The following is an 8,901-nucleotide window of genomic DNA, read 5'->3' as shown; positions in this document are numbered from 1 at the left end:
CGCTCATCAGCAACTCGTGCTCTCTCATCGGCGACCCGTGCCCTCTCCTCGGCAGCGAGGCGTCCGATCGACTCATCGCGCGCCCTCTCCTCAACAGCAAGGCGACCCTCAGTCTCCCATCGCATCATCCCTGACCAGTGGTCATTTCTCTCCTGATACACCTGACCGACCCGGGCGTCGGCCTCCCGCACCAACTCGCTCTGCCTCCGCTCGTGGGCATGCAGATCGCTCTAAAACAAAAAAAAAAAAAAAAAACAGATGTGAAAAAAAAGAGAGAAGCAGCATAGGCAAGAACAGAAATCATACATACATGAATGCATTGCACTACACTAAAATAAGGCAAGGATACATACCAGGTGGTCGGCACAGATGCGTCGTAGGATCGTGGAAAGGGTCCACTCTAGTAAGGCTCACGTAAACCTCCTCCATGCCTTTCGTGCCATCGTATTCATCCAAATCCATCCCGAGGATAATCCAAATCAAAGTCTAGAGAGAGAAAGAAGAGAGAGAAGGCGTGGGGTTGAAATGAAACCCCACCACCTTATATAGGAAGAGGGAATGGCATTCCCGTAAATAGTGAAAAAAGTACGATGTGACATAAAGGTAAAAAGTAAATAATTAATTACCAGGTGCACAGACCTCTGATTTGCAGTCCGTTTCAGCCCGCATTTCTCCCAGACAGCAACCAATACTGTCAAGATATAAACTCCAGACAACAGCCAATTTTTACAGAACAGTGACACCAGTCAAAATACAGACAACAGTCAACAGAAAAATAATCATTAGTCTGTATCATTCCAGACCAAAACACGTTCCCATTAAACCTCCGAGACACTAGCTCCAGACAATGGTGTTTTAAAAGAATTCAGAATCGTTAGAAAGAACTTTTCTGCCCTTGAGCCATCTTACCTACGGTTCACGACCGAGGTAGCTTTTTAGCCATCTTACCTACGGTTCACGACCGAGGTAGCTTTTTAGCCATCTTACCTACGGTTCACGACCGAGGTAGCTTTTTAGCCATCTTACCTACGGTTCACGACCGAGGTAGCTTTTTAGCCATCTTACCTACGGTTCACGACCGAGGTAGCTCTTTAGCCATCTTACCTACGGTTCACGACCGAGGTAGCTCTTTAGCCATTTTACCTACGGTTCACGACCGAGGTAGCTTTTTAGCCATCTTACCTACGGTTCACGACCGAGGTAGCTTTTTAGCCATCTTACCTATGGTTCACGACCGAGGTAGCTTCTTAGCCATCTTACCTACGGTCCACGACCGAGGTTGCTTTCGAGCCAATTTTACCCACAGTCAACGTACGCTAGGGTCTGTAAGAAGAACATCCGCCGGCAGCCGATTCAAAGACAAGGACGGAAAGAATCGAGAACGACGCCCGAACGCGCAGCGTGAAGGTCAGGTAAGTTCCCTCCTACTCTTTACGTGTCTTTTACTTTTATACGTTTTACATTGCATGTGTTATGTTAGCAAAAAACGTTTTCAAAATACACATATCACTGTCAAAATAGAAAAGTAGGGGCAACTGTAGACACCGAGTCGGAGGACCTGTGACGAAAACCTGAAAACAAGACGGTTGAAACGATTGATTCCGGAAGTTTCAAAAAAAAATATAAAATAAATAAGTTACAGTGGGTCGCTGTTGTTGATCGGATGGCTCGCGAATGCTTAGCGGCGTAGTGCGAGTGCTTAGCAGCAGCCGGCACGCGTTTGACCACAGTCGGACACCCGCTCGACGACACAAAGCGCGCGCTCGACGCCCGTCGGACGCACGCATCCGACCACGAATTGCACGCTCTCGACGTCCGAGCTATGCACGAGCTTGGTAGCGCGAGGCGCGCGCTCGTCGGCCACGGGGCATGTGCGCCCGGCAACGCGGAACACACGTTCGGCGGTCACAACGCGTGGACGCCCGACGGTGCGAAATGCGAGCTCGGCGGTCATGACGCGTGGACGCCCGACGGTGCGGAACGCGAGCTCGATGGCCGCGGGGCATGCACGCCCGACGGCGCGGAACGCGAGCTCGACGGCCGTGGGGCATGCACGCCCGACGGCGCGAGACGCGCCCCGGCGGCCGTTGGGCGAGCGCCCAACTGCGTCGGGCGGACGCCCAACGACAGTTGGGCGCGCACGCCCAACCTCGCGTTGGGCGGCCGCCCAACAATCGTTGGGCAATCGCCCAACAATCGTTGGGCGGCCGCCCAACAATGTTGGGCGGTAGCCCAACGCAAGGTTGGGCGGCCGCCCAACCCCCTTGGGCGACACCCGATTTTACTCGGGCGTCGCCCATTGGTCCGGGGACCCGTTTGCCTATAAAAGGCACGGATCCCCATGCATTAGGGGGAGGATTTTTTGGAGCCTTTCTCACTTTAGACATTTTTAGAGAGAGAAAGTGATTTTTGTTGAGAAAAATATTTTTTTTTCTCAAAAATTCCGAATTTCCCAAAGTTAAATTTTTACTAAAAAAAATACAAAAAAACGGAAAATCACGACTCGTGGAATCAATCGGCTTCGACTGTCAGATACCGAATTTAAGGTATTATCCGAGGACTAGACTCTTTTATTTTATTTAATTTATTTTCTTCTTCTATTTATTTTTATGTTATAGTTTTTTTTATTTAGTTATTCATTTATTTTATCACGTTTTATTTAATTAGCGTATTTATTTAATTTTCGTCTCGTGTTGAACAAAATTCGGTTTTGTTTTAAAATAAAAAAAAACCTCGTTTTGATATCCCAATACGAACCGTGATCCGATAAAAGGTAGTTCGGGTATTGAAAACGTTGTAATTATAAGTTTTAATTCAAAGAATTTCCAAATAACGTTTTTAAAATGAAAACGTCGTTTTAGGAATTTCCGTTATTGACTATGATCCATCTTTGGTAGTTCGGAAATCCAAAACGAATGAATTAGATTTAATTTAAAGCTTTTGAATAAATCTGGAAATAATTGGAGTGCTGCTTTAATTTGCCATTTCTGTCACTAAATGCTATTTACCGACAGATTTTCCGTCGGTAAATCTGCCAGAATATAAAAAATGCTGTTTTAGTCCACCTTTCTTAACTTTTAAGCTTTCAACCCTTTATATATACATGTATAGTTATGTAATATATATTTTCAAATTATTTTAGACATTTAGTATATATAATTATTTAGGATGTTTGTATATCATTTTTTATTCTATTTTCAAACATAAGTATATGTATATATATGTTTTCTTTTATTTTATTCATTTGAGTTATATAAGATTTTATTTTGAAGGTTATTTACTTGGGTATTTTGGGAGATAATTAATAGATATTAGTATATGTTATTTTTGACATTTAAGACTATAATAGTTATGTATATATGTAGTTTTGGGACATTTGGGTTATTTTATTAAATGAAATTATTTTGGATAAATGTTATTTTCTTATTTATAAAGTTTATTTACTATTTTCACCTCTTTTAAAGTATAAATATATTGTACCTAGTATTTTCATATATGTATAGTTTCTTCTTTATTAACTCTTATTTTCATATTCTCTTTTGATTTGGATGTATATATATATATGCTTAAATTGTTTTCTTTATTCTTTAGGCCCATCCATGGGCCCGGGTTTCAAATGGGCTTTATTTGAGTATGAATCTTGGTTTAAATGGGTTTATTATTATAATCATAATAGGTAAAGAGTCCATTAAGTAAGAGGGGAAAATAAATCACAAAAAGAGAGTTTTCAATTTAATTATTTAAACTAATGAATTTTTAGAGGTTCCTAATGTAAATAAATGGAGTTGTTTGTTTTTGTTAATATTTCAAATCGTTTTCAAAACACCACGTTTTAAAACCTTAATCCGTTCCAAAGGCGGATTAAGTGAACATTGTAATTAAAATCGTTTTCTTTGTGAATAATAGAGTTTTTGAATCATTTTCTTAAAGGACTTGTACAAAATAAAATTGACTTGTATGTTTAACCACGTTTTCTTACTAAAGGTTTTATCTCAAACGTTTTCAAACATTTGAGTCGTTCCAACGGCGATTCGAGTGAACATCATTAAACGGGGTTTTGAAACGTACCTAAATCGTTCCAACGGCGATTAAGGTACGAACCATGTAAATAAACTCGTTTTGGGGAAATAAGTTAGCATAGAATAAACACACAGCATGACATTTAAATAAAGTTGTAAATAAATCACTTCTTTCTTCCCCCTTCTCTGTGTATGTATAATATAAATGGGTGATTCTTTACTAATGTGGCTTTTCAATAATATATGCTCAAAACGGTTTCTAAAAAGAGAGAAAGAAAGGGTTTCAAATGAATTTTAAACTTAAAGAAGTATACGATTAGTCCGTTATCGCCTAACATGCTGAGTAGGAGGCCGGTGGTTCATAACCGGGCGATATCGGGGTGCCTAGTAGCCTTTCTCCGGAAAGGAGCTAGCCTTCTCGGCTCGTACCTAAGTTTCCCGAACCCACACCGGTCTCCCGCAAGGGATCGGTGTTCATTTTCCCATTCGTGGGTGGCGACTCTTCCATATCTCCGAGCTCCGGTCCTGCCGAGCAGCTTGATTCCACGATTGGTTGCTTTCGGCGCCAATCACCGCTTACGTCGCCATGAGGTGTCCACCCCCCGGTCCGCCCGGGAGATTAGGCCGCGGCACCTCGTCTAACAATTATAAAGTGTTCATACAAGCATGAAGTGAGACAAAACTTTATAGTAAACTGATAAACTTAAAACCACCCCAAGTCAAGTGATATGTTTGGGATTGACATATCACTGTTGAGACTTGTATGTAATAATGTCTTCTGTCCGACAGAAAGCTGATCTCACAAGCTTCATATATACAGATATCTGGACAGTTACATAGATCCGATGAAACGTTGTTCATTAGGATTAGGGATCCGATTTGAGATAACATGATGGGTAGATTCATCCTTGTCACCTGTTCATCTCATTGGTATTAATAGGTATAACTAATCCTCAGACTCAAAGGAATATTAATTGGTATTCTGGATTACGGAATGTGATACTTTGACTCTGGTGTAACACGATCCTTAACAGAGATGACTCTGGGGTGTGAACAGTAGACGTTGGGTATCACAGGAAGTGATTGCAGAGTCGTTATATATTGGATTGAGCATTTATCACTCCCGATAAATGGGAGATACATCCATGGATCGCTTGTGGAAGACTCGACTCTAAATCCTTGCAAGGTGATAGCTTAAGAGTAAGAAATACAGATTTCACTTAACCTATCTTTTTTAGTTGACTCGGCCTGTATAAGTAAAACGAACGTCTCGCTATATGTGACTTGACATCACCCATAGTCATAAGATTCAGTTCAAGGATGTAGTTGATAAAGGATCGAATTATACTGTAACTAATACGGAAAGGTTAACGACAGAATCAACATGTCTTCTTATAGCTCTGGGGGAATGATTACGGACTTGCTAATCACATACTCTATACATCATTCCGTTATGCAAAGATTAAATATAATTCTTTAAAAATTAATTTAATAACGTTGCATACGGCTAGAAGCAATAAGAACCTAATGGATCACATATAAGACTTGGAACCTAAAAGAGAGATAGATGTTAATTAATTGATAGAAGCTCAATTGAGCCCAATAAGGCCCATGGACATAAGGGGGTCGAAATTCATGTAGTAATATACATGAATAATTAATTTGATTTTGTTAATCCTAATTAGATTGGGAATATGAACTAAATTAATTAAGAGGTAATTAAGTTAGGAGTTTTAATTAGATTAATATACTCCTATTATTATCCAATAAGGTTATTATTATTATCCTTAATATATTAGATATATAGTGAGATAATAATTAGGAATTCTATTCCGAATGGAATTCCTATTCAGTAACCTAATTCTATCTAACTAGGGATTAGATACAAGAGATTATAAATACCTCTTCCCTTGAGATTTTCGAAATCCAAGAAAGCCATATCCTACTGTGATTTTCGAAAATCACCTAGTCCAAGAGAGAGAAAATTCGACACCCCTAATTCGAGGACGAGATTTCTCTACGGCTTCGTTTGATCAATTGATTTTCATCTATTTCTTTTATCCTTGATCTTGTGTTGATTAATTAGAGGCAATCTACTTTGGTTTCTATTCAACGGTTGATTCCAAATTAATCTTCCCATGTTTTATTTCGTGTTTGGGAACTCGAAGAAGAAAAACAAACAAAAGGGAGAAATTCGTTTTACTACTCCTACATCAGGTCAGTTCACGATTTCGCGGATTCCTGGAGATTGAACCGTCGGATCGTCGCGATTTTTGGACAGGAGCTTCTAGACATATTCTTCCACGTTTCCACCGAAGGGATTGTTGTTCGGATGTCTGGAAGGTCTGTTTCGGATAGGGGCAGATTGGTAGACAGTTTCTATCTCTTTTGAAGTTGTGGGCACTTCGTTTGCAACGGTAGATAGAACTTCTAAAAGGTATTTCTTCTTATCCTTCTTTATATGAAATAACGGTTAACGGATCTTGTGGTTAAATGGAAATAGGTTAAAAAATGTATATTTCCGCTGCTATACCTTAGCCTAATTTCCAACAGTACCCGCGAATACCCGATACTATCTGACTCTAATGGGACTACTCATACCTATGTAAAAAAGTGTGAGACGAGTATGGGATCAAAATCATTACCCATGGCGGGTATGAAAATACCCCTCAAGCTACCTGGTAGCGTTTACCCATTATAATTCTTTTATATATTAAAAAATATTATTGTTTTTTAGATATAAGATGTGGGATTCAAATTCCAATCTTTTATTCTTCAACCATTGAATGATACCACTAAACTACATTATTCTTATTGATTAAGGTTCAATAAATTGATGATTTGTTAAATTTATAATTTATTAAATTTGTAATATTTTGTGTTTTATGTATTGATTCTTAACAGGTATGGGACTCGTGGGTACCCGCGAATTAAATGGGATGGGTATGGAATGCAAAAAGTATACCTGTTAGGATGATGGGACGGGCACGTGTAATTAAAAAATAAATGGGTAAGGGTTTTTGGATACACTGCCCGTGGGTACCCTACTTGTTGTCATCCCTAGCAACAGAGCATGCATAACGGCAACCTTAGAAGCTTCGGTTCCCCTAATAAAGGAACATTCAAGAATAACTAGAGTTCTACGTGATAAAGGATTCCTCTTAGGACAAGACTCCTTACTTGAAAAGGAAATCCTCAGCTCATAAGGACTCCTAATTAGTAAAGGTTTCGCCCTAAAAACCCTATATATAGACATGTATATTCACAAACTATGGTACGTTAAATATTATCTCACAACTAGTTCATACGCTTCAACCCTTCCTAAATCATCTACTGACTTAGGCATTGGGGCGGATTTGTCTATCTGCCTTAGGTAATTGTCCTTCCTCTAAATGTATTCTATGCATTACTGTATTTGGACTAATTCCTTTAAGATCAGAAATCTGCCAACCTATACTTTTAATTCTTCTTTTTACTACCTCCAATAAACGAATCTCCTAGTCTTCATTTAACTTGTTTGAAATTATTATTGGCAAAGTATATCCTTCTCCTAAATATGCATACCTTAAATGCTTAGGTAATTCTTTTAACTCTAAAGTGGGTGGTTTTTCTATTGAACGAGGAATAAGTCCTTCATTTCTCAAAAGTGGTTCTGGAATCCTATCTTCTGTTTCTGGTTCTATCTCTGGGTTGATTTCATCATTTTCTTCACTTACTAAATCATCTACACACGCATCTATTAAATCAATTTTCATGCAAACATCATCCTCCATAGGATATCTCATTGCTTTGTTCATATCAAACTCAACCTTGTCTTCTCCTATCCTTAGCACTATATTTTCTTCTAATACGTCAACTAATGCCCTTCCTGCATTCATAAAAGGTCTTCCTACGATCAAAGAACAGTTTACATCATATGAAAAATCTAATATGACAAAGTCAGTAGGAAAAATGAATTTATCGACTTTAACTAATACATCCTCTATGATGTCATATGGTTTCTTAATGGTCTGGTCTGCTAGTCGTAAAACCATAGACGTTCGTTTATATCTTCTTCAAGACCTAATTTCTTAAAAATAGATAAAGGCATCAAATTTATACTGGCACCTAAATCACATAAGCAACTCAGAAATTCTACATCTCATAGTTTATAAGGTATAGTAAAACATGATGGGTCTTTTAACTTTGTTGGTATCTGACTCAAAATTATAGAACTACAATCTTCCGTAAGGAAAATTGTAGACGCTCATTCCCAACTAATTTTCTTAGCAATTAAATCTTTAAGAAACTTGTTATAATTAGGAATATGTGTCATAGCATCCATAAATGATAGATTAATATGAACATTTTTTAGATTGTCAAGAAAATTAATGAGTTGTTTGTCACAATCCTTATTTCGTGTACGTTGAGGGTAAGGTGGCTTAGGCTTATATATATTCGTATGGGCCTCTTTGGCAGCTTTAACAAAATTGTCACTATAAGAATCTAGTATAGTTGATGCCTGCAGGATGGGAGTTTCTTTTTCCTGCAAAACTCCAGTCTCAATACTAGTAGCATCGGGATTAATATAATTTTTTCCTAATCTGAGAGTGATAGCTTTCATTTGCTTTTTAGGGTTACTTCCCGTATTACTAGGAAGTCCGCCATGACCTCTAGATGGGACAACACTTGCTAATTGCCCAATCTATACTTCTAAATTATGGATGGAAGATGAATGATTTTTGAAAAGCTGATCGAATTTATTTTCAATCCTTTTGAAATTTCCGTCTTGGTGGTCAATTTTACCACCTATTCCATCAATGAACTTGTCTATTTTAGAATAGAGATTTCCTAATGGGTCACTAGTGTGGTTAGTGTTTGTCCTATCTTGGTTGGAATTATG

Source organism: Euphorbia lathyris, chromosome 2 (genome assembly GCF_963576675.1).
Source record: "Euphorbia lathyris chromosome 2, ddEupLath1.1, whole genome shotgun sequence".
NCBI classification, from domain to species: Eukaryota; Viridiplantae; Streptophyta; class Magnoliopsida; order Malpighiales; family Euphorbiaceae; genus Euphorbia; species Euphorbia lathyris.
Note: the sequence above shows the minus strand (reverse complement) of the source record.